This window comes from Chelonus insularis, unplaced genomic scaffold (genome assembly GCF_013357705.1).
Source record: "Chelonus insularis isolate UGA/USDA-ARS -01 unplaced genomic scaffold, ASM1335770v1 contig_326_pilon, whole genome shotgun sequence".
Taxonomy (NCBI): Eukaryota; Metazoa; Arthropoda; class Insecta; order Hymenoptera; family Braconidae; genus Chelonus; species Chelonus insularis.
The window spans coordinates 293,626-318,816 of NW_023276496.1; the positions used below are offsets into that span (position 1 = coordinate 293,626).

The 25,191-nt window shown below is 28.2% G+C and overlaps 1 protein-coding gene across 4 annotated transcripts in view; it reads right to left on the reverse strand.

Moving 5' to 3' along the window:
* kek5 (kekkon 5) overlaps nt 1-22,201 on the reverse strand; it is a 114,887-nt gene extending 92,686 nt beyond the window's left edge. For all 4 annotated transcript variants that reach the window (XM_035081695.1, XM_035081696.1, XM_035081697.1 and 1 more), the window contains exon 1: nt 21,739-22,201. The gene's annotated coding sequence lies outside the window, so the exon portion shown is untranslated. The remainder of the gene's footprint in view (nt 1-21,738) is intronic.
* Nucleotides 22,202-25,191: the final 2,990 nt, after the last annotated feature.

The window sequence follows — 25,191 nt, forward strand, 5'->3', positions numbered from 1 at the left end:
CAGTCGCTTACTTTTAGATGTCAGACTTTCCTAAGTTAAATGTTTCGACATTTTTTCAAATAATTCAAAATGGTTTAGAGGATTCATTTCAAAGTATTATTAGTCATTAATAACTGGTAAACTTATTAATCTATTAGTTGACAGGCTATTTCATAATTATCGAATAATTATCAAAGGATATTACTGAACTCATTAGAACTACTTATAACTGACAACTCATCAAAATTTTATTTTGACTTCAAACTTTCAAGCGTAACTGAGTAGTTATTTTGAATTACAGAATTACCTGACTGTAGAAAATCGATGAAAACAAAAATTTTAATTCATTAGATGAACTTAAGAAAATTTTAGTTCCCATAAAAAGGAAGAAAAATAGCAGATAAACATTGAAGTGAATAAAACTCGAGAAATAAATTCGTATAAATCTACATTTTTATTGTTGAGCTGAAGAAGTTGCAAAACTACGTTGAAAGGACTAGAATCGTCTTTAATGACTCATGAACGAGAGTATAATAATATAATCCCAGTCCGTGGCTTGTGCTCGGAAAACCTCTAACACGTTCTTCGCGACAAAAGGAGAAAAGCACCTACGGGGCTTCTATGCTTTTAGAGCAAACGAGTTTAACAAAGATAACGATATCGCATTTCTCTATTCTACTCTTTTATGTCTCCTATTACGTGCATGGCATATTAGATCCATTCGTTTTACAAATTTATCGACTCTTTGCCATCCAGATACTTTTTTTCATTTGGATTTTGTCCTACTGCACGTTTAAATTCACAAGACATTACTCATTGAAGACATATTTTATTGGCTTCAATAATTGATTGGCTCTTTTAGCTCTTGTTTTTTTATTCATTATCAATTTACCGAAAATATTTAGAGAAATAATTTAGGAACTCGGCGACTAAGTTAGAGGAAGGAAAGTGAGAATATGTATGAATTCTTCTCATGTGACTTTAACCAAGTAAATTTACGAGCTTGACATACACGGATACTAAAAACAGCAAGGTTTCAACGTGAAGATTGGGTTTCCTAGTGGTGATAACTCTCGTCTATTTCTACTTTTTTTTTCTTTATGTAGCTATATACAGTTAAGGGAAATTCATCGCAGTCTACAATAAATCAGAGAGATTTTGCTCAGAGAGAAAAAAATCACTTTTTCATCTATATATGTTATATTTTATTTATATATAGCAATCACGTTGTTGTTACTTACATCAAGTCATTGTTTTCCACACTTTGAAAAGATTTAAGATGAAATTTCTGAGAAAAATGCTTTACTCAAGTCTACACCTCAATTCAATAAATTTTTGATTTATTTTAAATAACTCATAAAAAATTGTAAATAGCTTTTTTTTTAAAAAAAAAACTCCTAGTATAAATAGAATTGAAAAAGAAACTCAATAAACAAATAATGATTTTGTATATTTTATAAGAAAAATCCTGTATGTAAGAATCAATTTCAAGTAAGTACAAGTACTTTTTTATTGTGAACGAAATAGCTTTACACAATCTCAGCTTTTATTTGGTGTCTCCCAGCAAGTTTAAGTTTACGATAATTCGTAAAATATTACTACTTGATATTGTTGTCAAACAAGACATTAAATTGTTTACTCATTTTCACCTGAAACAATCTTATTTTCTGTTAAGTATCAACTGCTTAGTTAAAAGTTCACACATTTCAATTAATTTAATTAAAAATAATTAAAACCAAAACTATACATAAAAGGAAGTCAAAATGTTACTGAAAGTAATTAAACTTCATAACATGAAAGTATATTGCAACAAAAAGTATTTAAAAACAATATTTTTAATCTAGTCACGGAGCCCTGTAAACGTAAAATAGATTGTTCGTGAACTCACGTATTTCGTTAACAACCTCTTCATCCCTAAATAAATTCTTTACTAGATAAAAGTCTCTTTCGGTATTTAAGAAACTTAGTTCCTTCGTTATGTCATTTTTTTTCTTATACAGAAAAGCACACCAAGAATGAGGAGATTCTATTTACGTATAAATATGCAGAAATAAGTTTTTTTTATCTTGTTTTTGATTTTAAAATAAGTTTTAAAGTACTCTAAAGAAGAAGAAAAGACAATTTTACTGCAATGAGAAACAACGTAGAGTAAATAACTATTTTTAGTGAATAAATTAAATATAGGACGTTATTAGAAAATATGATTAATCAAGTAAATAATGTAAAAACAAAACATAAAGTTAATGTAATGTGCATATCATTCATTTGTTTTATAAGCTAATAGCAATTACATTAAATGCTGACAAGAGTTAAATTAATTTTGAACTCCGACATATGAATAAATTAGTTTGGTTTTGCATAACTAACAAAATTATTAATTATTAATATCGCCAAATAAGCATACAAAATCGATCGAAATTAATGTTACCAAGTCAGCGGATAACCCATTTTACTATAATATCATTTATTATGAACTTATACGATATTATTCCAGACGGCTTTTCGCTTTCACTACATAGTTCCGGGTAAATGGAACTTTGACGAAGTGTAAATGAGCCTACAGCGTCATAGAGAGTGTGCGCACTTAAAACGCCTCTTGGGCACTCTTTTGGCGACTTCACCCTCATATTTAGAAGTCTGACGCATATACCAAACGATAAAGTGGTGGTGGTGTCAAGTAGGAGTTAGTAAAGATGTTGAATGGATGTTTGGAGAAAAGCTGAGTGAAACTATGCACACTCATAGGGAGATTATTGACAGATAGAAGAATAGAGGAAATTCGTGAAAAGAGACTTACAATGGTGCAGAATCTCAATCAAAAAATTTTTATTGATGAATGCTTTTAAAATTTTTTTGCAATATATTTAAAAGCAAGTTTGTAAAGAAAAATTTAGTTTAATAGAAAAAAAAAGAATCATGAATGGAATGAATTTCGAATGTTAGTATAATACTACTTATTAAAGAAACGAGTTAATGAATTCATAGTATGAAGAATAAACTTTTGTTATAAATATTTTTAATGAATGAAAATAAAAGTATCTCAGTCAGAGTAACCCATTCAATGTGATATGTACACAAGTTCTGACACCATGAATGTATATACATTTTCTCTCATCGCCGGATACTGCCAGAGTGTCCATGCTTTTCCCTGTTCATCGAGAGAAATCCTACTAAAGAAGACTCCTTTTGTCTCGCTCTTTTGTTGGATCGTCAGTGTGCTCGGCATCTGTTTTATGTTCTTGCTAGAGAGCAACTTGGTCACGAAGCTTGGCTCTTCACCCTTTTGGTTGGCTCCAGGATTTGGACCACCTTTTATAGATCTGTATATACATGTATATACATACTACCAAATATATATATATATATATATGTATATATATATATATATATTCATTCACTGTGAAAAGCCTTTAGCCTTCAAGAATTTTGATGAATACAATCTCTGCAAAACTAGAAAATTTTCCAGAGTAATATTATTATCTTTAATGGTTTAAAATGAATTATTTTAATAATTATCTGTAATTTTGACAAAGCACTGAAGTGCAACTTCAAGAATAATCTGCCCATTTTCTCATCATAGCTTAAAAATGATTTGCTGTAAAAATAAACAGTAATAAATGAGAATATTTCCATAATGATAAAAAAAATTCACTCAGTTGTATTTTTTGATATTTTTAAAATAAGACAAAGTTTTGAATGAAAGTATTATTTATTCTGTAGAAATGAAATGAAATTTTAAATACTACATTTATACAGATATCAAAATTTGTTTTATAATAACGAATACGTTTATTTGAGATGTTTTTAAACATCTGCTATATTTAAATATTTAATGGGTAAATATTTAGAATTGGGGCTCCAGACAAAACACATAATCCGACGACTCGACAACTTGCAAAATACGATTTTTCCAGAAAAAATACATTGCTGGGACCGCGGATTGAACCCGGATCATCCAGTTATACGTTGGATGCTCTACCGATTAAGCTATCCTAAACTCGTGTAAATTTTCCGGTCAATCGTGCCTGTGCTCGTCTTTTCGTGGTTCCCCCCTTACTCCGACGTCCTTTTTATGGTCTAATTTAAAGTATAGAACACTTTTATTCTTTTCCCCGAGACAATTGATCAGGAGCTCCAAATCTGCACTTTTACCGTTTAATAAATCTTGGTTGAATAAAGCTCATTGAAATAACTATAGTATACCCACTGGGAAGTTAATTAATAATTGAAATTATTGTTCATATCTTTAATCTAACTTTAAGTAACATTATCAACGTATTTTACTGAAAATCTTTTGATATTTGTATTAAACCATCATAAGATCCGATCTCTAATAGTATTATAATATTCCGTGGTCAATCATTCCAATATTGTAACCGAAAAAGAATTAGCCATTGAATTGTTAATATATTTTAATTATTGATTGAATCCACATGTGCACGTGAATTCATAAGAGAGGTATTCTTACTTTTATGATGAAATAAAATAATCAGGAACTTTATTAAATATTTTCACCTCTTTTAAATCAAATCATCTTAATCTTTAATAAGATTTAGGAGCTATTAATAATTTATATTTGAAAAAATAAATCGTTCTATGAATATATAACTAGAAAATCAGTAAATGGTTATTGATTTTAACTATTACATTTTTAAAGAATCCAAAGTGAAGATAGAAATAACTTGACCACTCATCTAATTTTTTCAATTTACAGATTAAAAACAGTTACAAATAATAATGAAGATTATTTTATTCTTTAGATAATTGCTCTAAGTCAATTTATTGACCCATAAACTTTAATACCAAACCCAAGTTTCTAGTCTCTAGTCCTTAGAGAATGACCGTTTTCAACCTACTTGTCAGCTCTTTCACTCCAGAAACTTCAAAATTCCCAAAAGAGGAAACCACGAATGAATCGTTTGAGATTTTTAGTCTCTCATTAATCCTTACTTCAACCAAACGTATACGTTAAAGTTAGCGAATAATTACTCAAAATTAGTTTTTCGTTAACAAATGTAATTTTTGATAGAAAATAATTTCTCCTCATAATTATCCATATTCATCAGCTGAATTACATACGCATGTATGTATGTAAAACTATTTTTTTCAGCTTGATTTGAAAAAATATCTGTTACATATTTTTACAATTATGTTATACTGTACGAATTCATTAATGTTAAATCGTGTATACATACATTAATGATTTTTATGTTAGCTAAGCGATATTTATTGGTAATAAAAGGGTGTAATACCGCGACTATATTTCGAAAATATCTACACATATTGCGGTGACAATAAATACGAGAATGGAAAGATACATCTATTAAGCGAAAAAATATTCATTAATTCAATATTACATTGAGTGAATTAATCAATAAAATGTTCACATGCATAGCTTTATTTAAATGTAACAGGAAAGGTTATTTGTACCATTTTAGCTGTGAATATTGTTTTTAAAAAAACATAAACACGTCCGGTGGTGATCATATTTTATATTTTTCAAAAGATGGATCGGTTGCAATAAAAATACAAACAGTTGTTTTAGATTACTTCTGATAAATCATTCCCGTTGTTATTTAATTCAAAATGTCAAAAACTTATGGAAATATAAATTTATTTTATTGTAAATATTTTATAATGTGAAATTTATATAAAATATAGAATACATGGAATTATTTTTATTATTCATGCAGAAAAATGTAGTGTATAAGGTGTAAGGTATAACTTACAGCTTCTGACTAAAAATACAATCAGACAAGTTTTTAATACAGTTTTTCTCAGTTTTGAATTTCAAAAAGCATAAAAGGAAAGAAAACGGAGCAATAATTCGACTCAGGGCAACCGACCGGAAAAAAATGAAATTTAGAAAGTCATAAACTCAATAAACAATAGTTTTAGATGTTACGAAAAGGGCATATATTTATTTTTAAACGTATAAATATGCACAAGGTAGGCTTCATAAACAATCATGAATGTTTATTCCTTTTATGCCAGTAAATTCATTCGCGTCGACGGATAGTATTTATATTTCGTGCACGCAACCGTAAAACTTTCTTATATTCACTTAGCTGTAATATTTTATATATTTAATATTTCTGATTTAATGATGATAAATGTATATAGACTTGGACGATAAAATAGAGCAGGATGATCAATTAAATACTTTTTTATAGCGTCCGGCACAAAGAATATAACCTGTTTCATAACTAGCCCATATAAATGAAAAAAATTTATGAATGGAATTTTTAAAAAACAAAAAATTTTATGCATGCTTTGCTACTCACGATCACATTATTAAGCTGTCTGAAATACAATTGATAAATATGATAATAATATATTACGATACTAATAAATGAAGTCTTTTAAGATTAATTGTAGTGAATAATGCATAAGGAAATTTGTATATGTAAACGAAAATATTTTCCACATATTGATCATATAAAAATTAATTTCATCCTATATAAAAACATGTATGATTGTAATACATAAAATTTGCAAACACATTTCATGGATTGTATGAATGCAAGAATAAATATGATTTTATGTGAATGTGTATAATAAATAGAAAATATTCACTTGTACAAATGGAAGTTTATATTTATTTCCGATATCCTAAATTATATGTAACATCATATTTAATTGAGGATATAAAATGAGTTAAATAAGTACTATGGATGAAGTCGTATATTCATATATTATAAATTATAATGAGTTTAAATCATTATAAGTTTAAAAATTTAATTTTAATAAATTCCAAAAACTTTTCAACACAAAATTATTTTTTCATCTCTTAATTCATTTTTCACATTCGTATTCATTTTCCAAACCCTCTCAATTCATTTATAAACTTAAAATCTCAAAATAAATTTTTTTTCCCATTAACAAAAGACAGTAATACATAGCATTATTATTAATAATTAATAATCATAAGAGATCTTTATCGCCATAAATTTATTATCCTTATCTTTTTTTCTCAGAGAAGATTACGAAAAATTTAACAAAGTCTAACTCTTTTCTTGAGATAAAAACGATGTACACTCGCATGAAGGAAAAAAGATGTCCGGGAGCTTGAATACAAGATTCGTCGCATAGAATAATGAATGATAAAGTGTCTGGCGGTAAACTCATACAATGCGACTAAAAATGTTCACTCAGACAAGTTTATCTAGAAGCAATTAAAAAATAATAAACTACTGTATGCAATAGTGGGTCAATAATCTCCCAAGTGTAGATGCTAGAAGTTATAAATAATATATAAATTCTATACATGAGCGAACGAATATCTTAAAATATAGAAGAATAGTTATGGTGATGGAACCTATCTCGTATATATCTTTCGAGTCGACCCGGAATGCACAATATGTTCAGCCATACGTAACGCAAGCGCATAGGTAAAGAAAAGTAGGTACGCAAGGAACCAGCTGCGACATGCAAGAATATAATAGAACGAGACGGTGTACATATGGACCAAGCAGCTTGCTAGAGAGTTTTCTAAAGAAATGGTGCTCTCTGAAACCTCTTCGCGATACAAACAATAAACGTTGTAGACGACTGTTCTTATAACTGTCTAGCATCGTAAAGTAAAGTCGAAGCAATCATGAGGATTTACTTAAGATTAGCAAACTTGAAGGCAACTTTCAATTTAGATATTCTGCACATTTGTTCAATAAATTTTATGGAAACATTTTCCAAACATCTCAAGAATTTTTTTTACTTCCAAGTGTACATTTATATCCTATAAATATAAAAATATACTCTTCTTTATGGTTACTTGTCAAAAATATTTTTCAAGTATAGAAGAAAGTAAGCGGATAAGTTAATTTTCATTGATGTGTATTCAAGTTTCTAAATGCTATTTTTATGTCGAATTAAGGTGTGCAAAAAAAAAAGAAACGTACAGTAAAACATGGAAAGGATGTATTTGAAAGTATTATCATACTCTGAATGGAAGTATAATGTATGTCGCAGGAAGTCTCCATCTCACGTAAAAATCTAGGTAGGTGAATAAAAAGTACAGTTTGTAAGTTTCTTCTTTTATGCAGACTACATAGTGATAGTGAACTTTGTTATTGATCTGATAAACACGAACACATCCGGATTATACTCGTATTTTTTACCGTTGAATATAGCTTATCAATATTTCATTTTTTTCCTAAAAATAAATTCTTCATTACGTTTTTGTATTTTGATAATTTTTATTGAAAATTCTTTTATGATTTTATTCGACATTTTCAATTATTACTGAAAATATTATTAACAATTTTATCAAAATTTAAAAAAACAATAAAATAATATTAATAGAATTTCAGTAAAATATTAAAAATTTTCTATTATTATTTTAAATTATTGATTTTTTTTTAATGATATTAATAAGATTTAAATTTGATTAAAATTAATTGCATGTACTAAAAAATAGATAATTGAGCTTGATGTTACGTAATATTGTCCTATTAAAAGGTACCAACATCAACTAAATAGCCGGTGCTTTCTAGTTAGGGATGACTAGAAATTTCTCCGAGTGTGATATAATTATGACAAGATCAATTAATTTACACACGTGATATAATACCATCAACGTTACTGATGATTTGTTAACACTATTGACTGATGTTATCAAGGATGAACACCTTTACAATAATATTGATGATAGACGTAACGTTCTCATCTGAAAATTCATGATTCATATAACTCATGTTTCATGATTCATATGCAATAATAACAGAATTATGCTACGTCAGCTCAACAGCAGTCGTTGAATGTGCACTGAATTATCCTTACGAATCATATAATTTAATTATGAGTGTCTTACACTATCCGTATGATATTATAAAGCACATCAACTTATATACACACATATATACAGAAGAAAATTTTATTTTCTTTCAAATGGTTCAACTAAATTTTGGAAATTGCATACTTCAAAGCAATGTTACTTGAAGCAGAAAAAGTTTACCGATTTAAGAAAAAAAAAAAATAGTCGAACACTAGTATATGAACTTTTGTGCACACCTGACCGTGCAATCTTGTTGATACAAACTTGCAATATCATTAGTTGGAACATAATATTTAATTTACGAAACTACCTACAGGGGATAGAAGCTAGCAAGTTTATTCAATTAAAGACATCACGATAGCCACCAAGCACAGGAAAGGAATTGGTCCAATTTCTTCTGTAGTATATCTAATTTTAGTTACCTCAATACAAGAAAGTTCAACTCGAGTTCCTTCAACGTATCGACATCACGCCAGATGAATTATAAATGATCTTCAGAGAGCATTATTTAGATATTTTACCCACAAAAACATGCAGAAATACTTACAAATCAAACATGAATAGTTAGAGCGAAAGGTGAAAACTTTATAACATAATTAATTCATTTATGAATTTTAGTTGGAGACATTAATAGTATTGTTTTTCTAAATAAATGAACAATCTAATAAATTAAATAATTTTATATTTTATTTTCGAGTATTAATTTTCTAATATAATGAAGGATACTGTTCATTTCAAATTTTATAAAAAAAACTTAAGTATAATAAGATTTTTTATTTTCTAGATAAGAATTATCTTAAAATGGAAGAAATAATGGACGAAATAGTTTGTATTTAATGGACAACATTGAAAAACTTTAAAATAAAAGTTCTACCCAGATGTGAGATAAAATTTTTTTCAATTTATAAATATTTTTAGAATTACATTTGAAGAATTATTCCAGATCTTTCTCAGCTGCTGACATTGTTAGAGATAAAATATGAAAATAGAATAAAAATGATAACGCGATATTTCATTTTGTAAATGCATTTTTTTGTCAAATTTAAATAAGTAGTGAAGAAAGGATGTAATCATTTTTTTCAACAATATTTCACACCATAATAAATTAATCTAAATATAACTGTAGACTGTATACAGGAAATATATTAACATACATGTTGATATGTTTCCTGTATATAAATGTATAAAACTAAAGTATACTAAGTATAGATCCATAGAAACATAAATTTTTCATTTAAGTCCCAATGGGTGCAAAGCTGCGATGGGAAAGGATGATGAAAGCGCAGCTGGAATAGATCTTGAACCGCAAAAAAGATAGAAAATAACTTTGACAGGAAGGCAAACATATAACTCTATAAAAATTTCTCACGTAACTTTACAATGATGTGATCGAAGTGTCTATCAAGTACTTTTCTGGTCTACAGTGAAATATTATTTTTTTTACGAAACCTGAGCGTAATGGAGTAGATTTATTATTAAATTTATCAATAAGCTAAAAATCTTGTTATTAATTATTTATATACTTAACGGTACTGAATATTTTCTTATCTGCTATATTTTGTAAAATGAAAATCTCATCAATTCTATTTTAATCAATTATTCAAGTAACGTTATCTAGTTTTATCTAAGCATAATTTCACATTTAGTACAGCAGCTTAATATTTAATTCAAATAAAATATAGCGTTTGTGTCTGAATAAATAAAAATCTAATATAATTCATATTTCATTAGAAGAAAGAAACTGATTTAGCATATTTAAATTGGTCACAAGTAAAATCGCAGATTTTAAAGATAAAAATTAATTTGCTTTCATTTGTCATTTTGCTGTGACACCATTTTTTCGATGACAATAAATAATAATAAAAATTCCAAAATTGTAAAATAAAATGAAAAAATATTTTTTTAGCTTAAAAAAAATCGATGATAAACGGTTTTAGCAATAAAAAAGTTGGCTGTAAAATATTTCAACGTGGTAAAAGTCAACAATGAAAATTTTATTGACAATAAAAATAAAAATTTTTCCGTTTTCTGAATATGAAATGTCATTCAATACAAAAAAAAAAAAAAAACGAAAGAAAATAAAAAATTCAATTATAAAGTAAATTTATTACGCGTAAAAGAAAACGACATTTGAACAATTATACACTCTAGCGAAAATTCTCCTTTCCTGATTGTTCATTGAGACTACAATAGTTAAAGAAACTCGGCTCTATAAATCACCAATACTGTGCTCCATATTACGTATAATTAATAACATAACTTTTCAAAAGTATAGAAGTGAGAAGAAAAAAACATCTATAAAATATATATGTTTGTAACTAATGTTCTTTAGAAATGTGATTAATTGCAACAAATACAATAAACGAGCAGAAAAAAATTATTACATTTCGCTATGATTTTTAAAATGAAATTCCTAAAATAAACAGAACGAAAATAGGATGAAAATAAAAAATTGCCTTCATTGTATAAGTTTCACGTAAGATATTAGAGAAATAAATAACCTTGTACTGTCAGGCATATTTACTCGGATTTTACAAAAATTCTTTCGCGTTACTGATATGACGCCTGCTTTCTCGAGGGACTAGACTTGAAAGATGAATATTTTAAAAGCCGTACTATACATGTCCGTACTTATCTGAAGTACATACGTATAAGTGCTTGCATAGTGAAACGTTGGCTTCCGTATTTTAGATCTATTTCATAGTTTCAATGTTTTTTTTTTCTTGTATTTATGCAATTTTCATATGTTAACTTTTTGTCATAATATTTTTATCAAAACTAGTACATAATTATCCTTTTTTTCTGTATTCATCTTTTTCTACTTTCGATTGAAATAAAAATACTTTTTTACCTTACACCTTGCATTTAAGCGTCTACTCTAAGTAAGTTTCCAGGAATAAGTAATGTAAGATTAATAGATTTGATAAATGATTTATTCAGAACTAGTTACCGTGGATAGAGTTCTTTATTATAGAAAAAGAACGGAGTTTATGTACCTACTATAACGATCGTTACCTTAACTTTCAATCCTACCTCTCGTAAATAATTCGATTATGCATTGTTAATTAATTTAGTCCACTCTAGACTTGCTAAGTGATAAAAGGTTCATTTATTATTATTAAACTTTTTAAAAAATTTATACTAACTTACTTAAAATAATTATCTCATTTCATTAAGTTTTATAAGAACTTAATTTATTATTTTTCTTTTCAATCTTACACTTCCACACTTTAACTACTTAAGCACATCTCACAGCTTCTTGATAATTTTACAAAAATTCCAATTCATCATTAATAGAAGCAAAATTAACTAAACTATTGAGGTAGCGTGTATGCAGAATAATCTTTTTATGATGATAACTAAAAAAAAAATTGCCTTACTAATTTCAACACGTCATGCAATTTTCTTAGATCGTCCTAAAGCCGTTCGATAAATATTTAAATTTTCACTACCCCAGCACAGCATACATTTAAATACGAACGATTTTGTAGCTATATATATCTACATATATGACCTGATATATACTGTGTCTCTTCTTGGAAGCTTTGAAAGTAAGACAATATTCGGTATTCGTGAATGAGAATTGTAGAAAATAAAAATTTATTTATAACAGAAAACAACTAAAAATTGATTGACTATACTTTCACGTAAGTAGACTTCATCATATACTATGTATGTATTGTATATTGTCTATAACTATTGTTTTTACGCCACGTAGCCACGAAAATCCATTCATCTTAACAGTGAACGTGCCTCAATACTCGTTTCTTCTATACCGTAAAGGTAAAGTAATCTTTATTTTTAATACATTACCTACATACCTACAAATGTAGTGAAGCGCAAATTTCTGTTTCACATGAAAAATAACAAATCAATTGAGTTGAATGGTAAATACAAAAGGCCTGGAGTAAAATGTAAATTTAATTCACACATAAATTTAATTTAAATATATGATTTCAATATTATTCTATCATAAATTAAAAATTAAATAAAATATTTTCTGAATTAAAATTCATTTCCATCAAATTATAAACTTAGACTTTTTATTAATTCATTAGAAACTTTTAATTTCTTTCACGTTATTTTAATTGACTTAATTTAAAAGATTACGTGTTTATTGATTGAGTTACTCATTTACTGATCAGTTGACTCGATGCAAATAGACCTAAAAGGTATCAACGCTATAAATTCAATTAAAATACTCGAAAGCTTAAATTTAATTCGATCTAATAACAAATCAGCTATTACGGATTGTTGACATACGATACAATTATAAATACCTTCAAGTCTCTAAAATAAAATGGGAAAGTTAACTTTATACATAATTCAAGGTCAGTAAAATCTATCGATGTAACTGCAATTGTGCAAGGAATTTATTTGCGGTTATCCAAGTAGACCACAGGGAAAGATCGTCGCTTAAACCGGATACGCAAATATCGGATTATACTACAGGAGTAAAATCCGTATCGCACGAGTGCAGTTGTTTAATTGAAGAGAGTAACATGACTGCAGCAGAATTAACGGTATATTATGATAATGAATCACCAATTTATTGGTCCTAGCCATTATACACTCATTAACCTCTATGTAAAGCTAAATTTCTTAAATATTCAATAAGATTACTATGACGCGTGATATTTGATAAATATTTCAAAAAATATAAGCAGAGCATGACTTTGAATTATATATAAAAATACCGGGTGCTTTGTTGATGGTAATAGATGATTAAATTTACATGACCAAGCTTAAAAATATTATAAACAAACTTAACGAAAAAGACAAATGTATATAGAGTCTAAGTTAACCTTTTTTAACCGCAGTAAATGATACAACAATGAACTTCCTATTCACGTAAAATGGCATTACACAGCAGCTTAAGTACATTATAAATATATTCTGTGATTCATCAATCGTCGCTACAACCACCCGCGCATTGTACACACGTCGTATTGAAAAGTAAACGTGCGGCCCACGTGTTTCCTTTCAGGTTCCATATTCCATATTAAAATTAAACAAACATCAACTGATTTCTTAAACATTATTCTTCCAAAGTTTTTTTTATTTCTGAAACTCATGTTTACATACAACATGAAATGTATACAGATTGATCTAATTTTTTTGTAATTACTTTTTTTTGTCGTTAAAAAAATAGTGTTTTCAGCCATAAAATGTAGATTGTTCAGTGTTGCTTTTTTCGTTTTCCAATTTTTATCTTTCTGACAACTGAGGGATTATCAAGTACATGCAGATACTCTGACAGAAGTTTAACAAATGAATTATTTTTAGACATCAACTTTGTAATAGAACCGAATTGTGAACGATACAGTCTGGGACTCATCTGTCGGTCAAGCAAATCCGTTGGTGGGTCACCGAAAATGTGCGGTTGGATTGTCCTAAAACCACAACTGAACCAACGCTGAATCCAACCTCTCATTCTCACTGAACTTTGTGTTACTCGGGCAACGAATCCTGAATCTTGACAGCTCATGCAATCGAAACTAATCGATTCCAGTGCTGCAGGGAGATTGTCCTGTACTTATCAAGGATGAGTGATCTAGACTCGAATAGCTCTCGGATATTGAAATTCGAAGCAGTTGAGCTCATCTCCATGATAATTCGATAATCTGTAATATTCGATGAGGTGGCAGTTCTATTGAAATAATGACTTCAAGAGGTGAAGTAAATTATCATAAACATAAAGTTTATCAATCATAAAATCGTGTATGGTAAAAAAATTAATAACATTTATGTATCGTGGTACTTTGACAGCGTAACATGATGTATATACATTAATCGTACTAAAAAAAAAGTTTAACATTATCGTGATAATCGGTATTTCATTTTATGTTTTCTTTTAATTCTTCCCGACGATAAAAATTTATTGTTGATGAATTGAAATCAAAGCTCAAATCAAGCATAAATGTTATTTCCAACACTTTAGTAGTTTGGAAAAATAATTGTTATCCACATACTTTTTCAATAAAGTCAACCACTGTTAAATCTATTTTCATTTTTCATGGTTTATGAAATTTATGTAAAATCTTTTCAGATCACCAGTTATTCATCAATTTCATGCTACGTTGACACCTGTACACCCGCTCATGAAAAAAAAATAACTCAGTCTCACTATCAACTTAAGCTTCAATATAAAATGACTAATTACAATTTTCATCAGCAGTTATTACTAAAAATCACATAAAAGCATGTTTTTTTTTGATGAGAGATTTTATTTTACACATCAATAACTTTTGAAATAAAAAAAACTAAACATTCACGACTGGATATTTAGTGCTCTTTCTAACTTGTCACTATTATTCTAACAATTGCAAGTAAAAAAAACAATCTAAACAAACTTTTGCTATTTTATTTGACTTTTATACGTAGTGTTTACCATTCAACGATTTACTCTTGACATCTTGTTTAATCAATGACATGATGCAAAAAAAGTGTGTACACTACACACTGAAAAAAACAATTAAGCATCGAATCACAATAAAACTAAACTGGTATTAATCATATTTCATAGAAATATATTTCTATTTCGGGATAGAAGAGAATTAGTAATAAAATTAGCTTTTGTTAAGGATAAAAAATTTCACTTTTCAAAGTTACATTGAACAAAAGATAGCTCGCATGAAGCATGCAAAAGGAAAGCACGATAATACTCAACAGCTTCCTACAATGTATTGTAGTCTTAATTACCTGTCGAGTAAGAATTTCAGTTGACTAGGAAACCTTGAGGACATTCACAAGAGTAGAAATATCTGTCGCTATTCTTTGCCTTCATCTGTCACATTCACGAGAAACTAGCTTTGCTATTTTAAGCCTATATACTTAGATTAGCTATACTGAGAGTGAGATTATCGTGCTCTAGCCATTACAGTGAATAATCCTAACTCAATCAGATATGTAAGTACTACTTGTCACGTACCAATCGAATTCAAATGACAGCTAAATCTTTTAAGTATATTCTCGTCTAGACTTGTTTAAGAAAAATTGCTAGGTCAAAATTTGCATATTTTCGCATGTAGATTTTCCATCATATTTTTCTTTCTTCCTTTTTCAAGAAAAATGTTTTTTCTAGGTTAGTATTAAAACAGTTTTTTTTTGCCCGTTTTACCTTACTGAATCAGAGAAATTTAATCCAAGATGAGGAGTTTCATAAATCTTTGTTTATAAATAAAAAAAAAGCTATTCTCTTTCGAAGTAAATTCACATTTTATTGTTTCCGCATTATTATTGTTTTAATTTTAATTATGATAATTGAAGTTATTTTAATAAAATTTCCTCTAAAAAGATTTTTATGAATATTCATAAAGCCATGAAATGAATATTGACAAAAAGAGAGTTTCTATTGAAATGCGATTCACTTGAGTTGGTTGAATGAAATTTATTTAAGATACAAATGAGCGTAAAAATGTATGAAAAAAATGGTTATAGAATTATTTATCATTTTGTAAACCTATCGTATATCAAGCTGAAAAGGTAATGTAGAAAATAATAAAGTAAAAAGAAGACAAAGTAAACTATATACAGTATTATTTCATTGTTGATTCGCAACAGCACATTATTTATTGCCCGTAAAAAGTGCACCGTAGTTCTCTTAAACCTCCACCTGTGCAGTAACAATCGATCTTCAAGTGAGGTCGCGTGGTATAAAAGGCAAACCTCGGAATAATCAAAGTAAATTTGTACAATTGGAGCTTACAATTACGTGGTATTTTTCTACTCATTAACTAACATATCTGCAAAATGAACATAAACTGACTAATTTCTGATTTTATCAATTGTAAATATATTATGCCCATACATTACAATTGCAAATTCTATTCTTGTTACCTATTTCAATCAAGTCTACGTCATTCACTATTGAAATAAATAATTAACTGATAATTATTAATCAGTCATTATTGAAAACTAACTCAGCTGCAGATAATGAGAGAAAAATACAAGAAATTAAATTCCATAGCATCTTATATGATAAAGTATGCGACGCATAAAAGGAAAATTAAATATGAAACAGCACATTATAGAGGAAGTGAAAAAAGACAGAACTTATTTTTATCCCACGTCATTGGACCACATATCCGGTTCTTTTTTTGCCACTCCCTTCGTTCAACGTCGAACTTATATGAAAGCTTATTGATCTTATTTTATCCGGCTTTAAAATTTGACGAAATATACGTCATTCACTGTATAATAAACAAAATTGAAGTGCTAATCCTCTTGAAAATTTATGAAAACTTTACTACTTGTATATGCATATATTATTTTTGTATTTAAGTCAAACAAATGAATTGATTTTAAATATTTATGTTATCTGTTGTATTGGAATGTTATTCGTCAATAATCCATTTATTATGGTTTTCAATAATAGTACTTGAAATAACTATACTTGTTAATGCAAACAACACTGATTGAGCACACCTGTTTAATAATTTTACAACCCTATATTCTATTTTCTCTTTTCTTCTCTAACACAATACATTCAAAATACAAATCCACAACTCAATATAGTATACGGGTTTTAACTCAGCAGCTGTTAACGCCACTGTTACAATTCCACACTACTTGCACTGTTAAAACCTCCCGCCACAGACATTCTAAATATTTTATTCTTGATTGAAATTTTTAAAAATATAAAAATACCTTCAAAAATTTTAATTTTTTCCAAATCTTATTAGTACATTTTATATATTAAAATAACAGAAAAAAGTAAAATGCAAATCAAGCTGCCAATATAGAATTATTAATGATTTATTAATTATTCTAATTTATTATAAAATTGAGAAAAAAACTTCTCATTTATTTTTATGGATAAACGAATAACGATAGATATCTATAGTATATAAAATATATTTCATAAGAAAGCATATTAATTTACTGATTAAAAATGTTAGACATAATGGCAGAAACTTAATTAAAAAATGTTTTTTTTTACTTCATCAAATTGCTAATTACACATTTAAATACACGTACAGTTCTAAATGTAAAATATTAAAAGTATGCGTTATCTAATGAGATTTACATAAAAGAGAATATCATACATGGCGATATCAAAGTAAAGCAATACTCCCATGTGATGTTAGTGAATAAATTATATCCAAAAAGCTCTTAAACCTTTGCCGAAGCGTATGAAAAATCAATAAAATATGTGCTATTTAATTTATTAAAAATATTTCCTACATGCTTGATATTATACTGTCGTATATTTTTAAGGTTGAAAACCCAAGGATGTATGATGTAATAAGATCTGTAATCTCAACCATAAACGTGTAAGCATAATATACAATATGTATAAACTACTGAACAGATCTAAAAATGATGTTGTAATACTTTCATGACCTACAATCAAGCAAAATTCAATACGATAATTATTATAACAGTTTCCCTGTGTATAAACACTACGTTCTTTCATTTGATTTCATTCTACAGTTAGAATTCTTCATAACTTATTGATGGTTCTATACTCCATGTTGTTATAATTGAAATAAATACGTCGTTATTAAACCAATCTACCAGTTGATCTATATAAGTGATAGACAGGTTTTTTCAATACATAAATAAATATTAGCTTTCTGAGAATAAATAAAAATAAAAGTTCAGAAAACTGATATAACGTGGCACTTATATTGCATTACTTATCATAATATAATTAAAAAAAAAAATTGTTTAAAAAATATTTCAATATCAGTATTTTTTTCTTTGTGTATATTAATACATTTCGAGAGAAACGTTGCTTTGTGAAATTGATGAAAATACTCTTACAAAATAATGCCAGTGTTAGTATCATTCTAAAGTATTATTAATGAAAACGTTTTTCAGTTTCTATAAATCAACAAGTAATTAAAAATATCCAGTGTTTTATAGTAATTGTTTTTTAATTTTTTTTTTTTTATTTGCCATAGAAGTTGAAAGTCTGATATATAAACTAAAAAAAAAAAAATTTAAAGGTAGTACAAGCATTTGAGTGTTTATATTGACAATGATATTTCGAAGAATATACTCGCAGACGGAAAGTATAAACTGTAGAAGAAAGTACGTAAACACAAAAAACAGTTTACTTTGCAAAAGAAAACAAAGTAAAATTGATAAATTGAAATTAATAACTGCCAAGTTAAAACTAACGCCAATAGCAAATTAGTAAAATATACGAAAACTCATTAATGAGTAATAAACTCAAATAATCCAGTAATCTGGGAGGTTTAGAATACATCCGAAAAAATGTCAAAGAGAATAATTGTGTAATATATCATTCTTCAATTACGTTTAAAAAGTTTATAAGTAAAAAGAAACATCCATTTTCATTTGGTATTTGACATGTATACTTATACACCCATTTCAAGAACACATTACGTAACAGATACTCTACTCTATAACTCGCTAAGACATAATTTGGGAATTTTGTTAAAAAAAAACCAGGAAAAAGTATACTACTCAACTCACACTGATGTCCTATTGATTACTGGCTTTGAAGTCTACTTCTAAAAACACTTTGCTTTCATTTAAGTGTTCCTTACTTTACTATTACATACAGGTATTTGTTAAAGTTTTCTTCAAAGCATTAAATAATCATTACTCCTTCAGGATGTTTTTGGCACAAATAACAAAAAATTTCTGAAATATATTTCAGTATGGAAATTAAATTAGGAATTTACTGCAAAAAGTTGTCAGTCACAGAATTGGAAAGTTTCCTATTATAATATCTGTTAATTTATTGAAGGTATTTATTAATATCAAATTGACATATCATATTTGTTTTTCTGTGTACTTCATGTTTATTAACCTCCACATGACATAATGAAAATTTGTTTAATGCTAAATATTTTTACATAAATGTAAATGTCTATAAAGTAATATTAAAAGTGATGAGTTAAAACAATTCACACAAATTCCTCTACCGTTTGTAATGAATTATTAATGAACTTGACATGAACATTATTTCGATGAACTCATCTCAAGTATGTCTTTATGATTCATCATTAAACAGAACGTGAAGACTTGTGAATCCATGAAAAATGGGATGATTTCTTGGATGAGCTAGCGGATAGAATATGTGACTTTCATAATAATTTTGTGATGAACTTTACTTGCCAGAACACAAATGTTCATAAAATCATAATGATCTGATAGTTCTTCAAATATTTATCGAAGTTGCCTAACTCGTGCGAAGAATTTATAGTTTTCGGATAAAAACAAAAATTATTTATTCAAAAAATATCCCCTTATAAATTTTTTATTTATTCCCTTATAAATAAAAATTGAGAAACTCTCTTCTATCTTCACTATTTTCTACACTTGTTTGAAAATAAAATTTACAATATTCTGTGACTTTTACGTTTTATGAATTAAAAAAATTATTATGTATCAAATTTAATAAACATTTCAAGTCGAACAATGTAGAACAGTCATATTGTTTATGATAAAACAATCTCAATATAAACTCCCATATGTCCATATTCATCGGTTAAAATTTAAACAAGTAAATATTAAAAAAAGTTGTTTTGTTTATCATTTGAATTTTGTTTAACCAAACAAAAAAAAAGGCAGAGGAAGTTTTCTTGAAATTTTTACTTTTCAATTATTATTTTCACGTATTTCACCTTTGTCTCACTGTTTTTGAACTTTAAGTAAACAACAAAGAAATACTGAGGCTTGATAACGATGGTAAAGCCTTCAAACAAAAGTTTCATGTATTTACAGAAAATATAAAATCATACCTAACTATTCATACAAGCAATACAAAAGTAAACTACTAAACTAAGCATGCAGGCAATGTTAGCGCAAGAAAGTTCAAAAATATTTTATTTATTATATCTATATCTTTTCTGTCAAAATTCTTAACTTTAATATTACTTGACTGTAATGAGACACTTATGTACACTAAACTTTATACATAATGATAGACGTTAATGTTACGTGACATAAAAAAACAACACTCACGATAAATATATAGTATCATAGATATTCTCTTTCATCGAACTTAGTCCCAATAGTATACATATAGTATTTCTACCGATCAACTATAAAACTTTGTCATTGAACTTGAGATAGAGTGAATGAAACATGTACTTTATGTATATGCACTTTATACCCACTAGCATAACACAAAACGAGACTGGACGACCTCGTGTTGTCTTCTTTATGCCATTTTACCTCTCTCTATGCATTCTTCTCGAGTCGACCAATCAAAATGAACGAACACAAAATCCTGAGATTTGGCTGTTGCCTGCTTCAAAGATTCACAGACGACCACATACCTAAAAGGTTTTACCGTACGCTACCTAACCTCATCCATTGGAAGTCCAGTAACCGAAGTATGTACTACTATGTACCTCGAAAAAGAGACCTGCATGCTCATGTGGCATAAGACATGCTTCTACACACTTTCAAAATTATTCAAAAAACTAAAACTGCATATACAGCACTTAAATTCTACTGCCAACCAGATGTTTACTCCGAAAACATTTGAAACTGTATAGGTTATTTTTTTGAATAATTAAGATTATTGAATATATTTAATATAGTATGGAGTGCTTGAAAGTTTATTATAAAACCGTGAGCGTGCACATTAATATACCTTTTTATAATCAATATTAGAACAAAAGATTTAAATCTTATCAGAAATGCTTAGTCAACGAATTTTAATGATTTTCTTTAATAAAAAACTCGCTTCTGTTTAATAAATAGAACATAATAAGATATGAATTGAAGTTGATTTAATTCTTTGAATTTTGAGTAAATTTAACAAGTCACACGATGGTGTAAAAATGAAAAAAACAGCGAATTAGCCCTCACGACCTTGCATGAGAGCTCGTTGATGGAGAACGAGAAATAGCGGGAGAAGAAAAGGAATGGTGAGGGACAAACGAAAGAGTGGGAGAGGGGATGAACGTGCTCAAAGAAGGTGAATAAAAGAAGCAGATAGCAAAGATCTCACGAAATAAAAGGAGAAGACTGCATAAAAAAATATATAAGACACTTACCACCGTATAAGGCGTCCTCTTCTCTTTCGTCCTTAAGCACCATGAAGATCCATATTTGAGGCTAGGGACGCGTGCCTCCGAAGTCAAAATCTTGAGTCTTTTCTAACGAAACTTATTTTTTTCTTGAAATTATCCTCGCGCACAATTGTCACTACACACACGGCACTTGTTCTTTTATCCACATGAATACATAAACTATGTGTTTATTAGCACTAATACAATCTCCAAGCACTCACTGATGAATCGATTGATATCTCCGTTAAATTATTGCATTTTCGATCACTGATTTATTTAAACAAAACTTGAATTTAACTCAAACTAGAATTAAACATGAAAATGAATAGTCGTGATAACGCTATTGTATCAATTCTAAAGACATCCGACTTTTTCTTAATTACATGACTACAGACGCGTCACATTTATGTAAACACAAAACCGAATACAAACGCGACTAATACACGCTACAGGCTCCGGCGAACTGATTCACACCAGACGTTCAAGAGCTGTCCGAGGCGAAGCAATGCGACTGTTGCGCCGTCGCTGTTGGTGGTTGATTCTTCAATCTTCCCGAGCGTCATTTTGCTTACTGCTTCTTGGTTTGTAAATACTTCTTTCTCTCTTTCTTATATGTATCATCTTCTGTCTCTTTTTTTACGCTCCAATACTAGTCCATGCATATATATTTTTCCACTTTGCCCTTTGCATTTTTCTAGTATTCTCAAAGTCTCTCTGATTACAAATACGCTTATACAGACAATATTGCACCAGCATCTCAATGCTGAAAACAAAGAGAATTCATTGAGAATAACTTTTTCTTTAGTAATTTTTCAAATTAAAAATAGTCTTGCAAAACTTATTAAATGTTTCATATTCAATGTAACAATAGTTTTTTTTTTATTGTATATAAAGATAAGTTTCTCTCGTTATTACGAAGATTGAAAGACGAAATGGGATTTATCGATTGACATTTATCTTGCTAGGCTACATTTCTCATCTTAATCCCAAAGCTTTCCTCTACCGGCGATAAAGCGACGAATTACTTTAGAAAGAACAAAATGTCTTTGATTAACTAAAAAATTTTAAATTATAGCACAAGTTTTAATGTGTTTAAATGAAATTTTTTTCCATTACTTGTTTATCGGTACGTAATTATCTCGATTAAATTTTATTACTGGAGATACTCGGTTAAAAAATACGAGTCGAAACTCAACTGTATTTTATTTGTGACTCTATCAGTTGGATTTTTCTATTTACAAAACTTTCTCAACTAAAAAACACGAAACTATAAGAATATTAAAAAGTATATTTGCGAAGTAACGAGTGAAATTGCTGATGTTAGTACTTAATTCACTTTCCACGATGTCCAAATGAAAGGATATAATTTATCTAAAAGTTAATTATTCTAGACGTGAAATGTAACGCTTTAGATTTTACCTCCACTAAAAATTATTCTCAATTTTATTTGATTTCTGAGAAAATAAAAAGGTCATAATCAACTACATAAATTTAAATAAATTGTACATATTATTAACAATTTTTCATTTTTTCTTTCTTAATAATCTTGTTAAAACCCATATTTCTAAATGTACTTAAAGTTTGATATGCGTTCACGTTAAATTTACAGCTATATTTTATCACCTTATTATCAGAGAATGTTAAAAGCACTATTTGTACGTTCTATTCAATTAAGGTCATCTGTATTTTCATGAAATTAGAACAGTTCAATGTTTTTTTAATATCCATCGTAAATATACTGTATACTTTAAATTTTCAATTAATAATTAATTCAAGACTGTATTTTTCAAATGATACTTCACCTGAAAAATAACAAAACCAGTAATAGAATTATTAACTATTTTTTTTGTGTAAAACATTTCCAATTAAAGAAATAATACATCAGTTTCCATCGCAATAATAAGATTGAACTTTTTTTATTCGCATGGCAGTAATTCATATTGTCTGTTGTGCTATCAATATCTTGATATTTTTATGTGTTGGCGCAATTTCCGACTCCCTCATGAACTTATGTGACCTATCACAACGAAAGAGAATCTCTCTTTTTATCTATGTGACGGCAAGTGCCGACAATAAAATGTATTGAATTCCTGGACTCCCCCTCGTACACTCTTAATGTCGTGCGACAAATATAAGAGACGCCGAGACGCTCGTATAAATTTGAAGCACACAAGAATAATGAGAGGTATTTACAATCATGCTTTAGTTGTGATTCACAAAGGACGAACCAGGAAGGATTTCATTTAGTTTTATTCATTCATACACCCTCCTTCGTAGTGAAAACTATTATTTAATCCTTAGATTATTCCACTTTTGATAGTAGCTTAACTGTTCAGTTGATACACCCTTTCATTAGAGCTGGTCGATAATATAAAAAAGTCATGTACGGTTGGTGATGATGCAAATTAAAAAAAATGTATTCAGTTACATTAAGATTGTATGCAGAAGTTCTAATTAAATTTCTTTAGTAGTTTTTTCTCTTGCTTCAACAAAGCTGAATATTTAATACGCATAAAAAAATCTTATTATTTTAAATTCCTGTAAGTAAAAAATAAATTTAAAACAGTAGACATTTCACTTAATCTAATTGTGAAAAGTTATCATTAATTAATTTAGATCTCAATATTTTAAATTAAAAATAATATTCAAATGTCCAATTGTATTGAAGAATTATTGAAATTTGAATAAATCCTAGAATGTAACGGTGAATTTCACAATTAAATCCAGATGAATAATTAGTTTTTCATAATAATTTAATTACGAAATTACTTTGATAATTGAGATAGAAAATTAGAATTATGCACCACTTTAGTGCGTAAGACAAAACAGTGGCGTAAAATGTAAAACAAATTACCATAATTTTGATTACATATTATGACAATTGTCCATAAGTATCGATCAACACCAAGATTATCTCACGTTTGTTTCTCATCATTCACCAAAAGCACATGTTAATGAACCATTCGTCGAGAATCACATCAGCGGGAGATTGGACTACCCCTTTGGCTATCTGTTCTGTCATTCAACTCCCTTTCATCCTCATTAGCTATTATTCAATTTAGTGGAGAAAACGAGAAGCGAGATGGAGATACAGAAGAATAGAAGAAAATAGGAGTAATCAAATCCTTTGACATTCAACTAAATATACTCAGTGTATAACCATATATGCGGGCTTCAAATTACACTTAGTATTAGTTTTGCTTCCGCGTTATTTACTTTATTAGCATTTTATTGTGTTTTAGATGACACAGCTACCACAAACAAGCTAAAAATAAATAAATAAAAAAGTTTATATATGTATGTAAAAAAGTGAGCTATATAAAATATTGGCAAATATTCTAGATCAGGCCATTGCCAAATGTATTTATCTACTTTTACTCCATTGATATTTTTTCTGTGCAGCAATGCTATTTTCTACAGTTCATTTATTGTATTCGT